This window comes from Rhagoletis pomonella, unplaced genomic scaffold, assembly GCF_013731165.1.
Source record: "Rhagoletis pomonella isolate Grant_MI unplaced genomic scaffold, Rhpom_1.0 Rhpom_scaffold_00004, whole genome shotgun sequence".
Classification (NCBI taxonomy): Eukaryota; Metazoa; Arthropoda; class Insecta; order Diptera; family Tephritidae; genus Rhagoletis; species Rhagoletis pomonella.
In genome coordinates this window covers 45,201,991-45,203,014 of record NW_023458558.1, presented here as the reverse complement: position 1 = coordinate 45,203,014, position 1,024 = coordinate 45,201,991, and positions in this window count along the sequence as shown.

The window sequence follows — 1,024 nt, the reverse complement described above, 5'->3', positions numbered from 1 at the left end:
AAAGATTTATGCATAAATTAAAAGGCGCACAACGCAGCGGCAGTGGCAGCACCAACTGCAGGAGCAACTACAACAACAGTAACAGCAAGCGCTACTGCAACGGCAAAGCGGGCGCCTACAACAGTGCGGTGCCTGGTGGAGGCTAGGGGGGCTGGTTGTTGGGTCGCTCGGTTAGTTGCTGGCTGTCAAGTTAATTTTTGACAGGCTTGCACGCGACTGCATGTGTGCAGCAAGTGGCAAGTGGCAAGTGGCAAGTGGCAACTTCATATGTACTATATTCATTTACAAGCGCTACTGCAATGTGCTACAAAGTTGTTACTGTTGTTGTTGTTGCTGTTTCTGCAGCGATTGCTTCTGTTATCGCTGGGTGGTATTCAGCTGCTGCTGCTGCTCATCATTCATTTACGCGCTTTTAGAGCGCGCATACGTACATACATACATACATACACTCATGCCGTGCAACAACACAATTCGCCTTCGCTTTTATAGGCTAATTGAACGTAACCATTGCAAAGACTACATAGATATCATTAAAAAGACAAATAAAAATTAATTAAATATATGCTCTAATAGAGCGGCGCGTTTTTGTTTGTTGTTATTTTTTTTTTTTTTTGCTACTTTTTTGCATGCTTGCCTATGTTGGCGTTTTGAGCTTGCGCATGCGCCACTCGTTATCAATGGAGTGGTCATAAGTAGCTTAAGTAGTTTAAATAAAAATTTGACACATGTGGGTAAAATTTGCGTGGCTGTATGATAAATTTACTCCTTTGCCAAAATCCCTAAATCTAAAATAAAAAATAAACAAATAATAATCAAGTGTCGAGTTTTTGTTGAAATTAGTTTTCGTTAATGAATTCAGGGTCATTCAGAATAAATAATAACATAGATAAGAAGTAAACTAAAATAACACATGACAATACAGCAGAAATTAAAAAAGAAATACTGATACATACACTGCCGGAACAAAGTACACAGCGCAGCAAATTTTTCACAATATATGCAACAATTTTTATTCTATTATTTT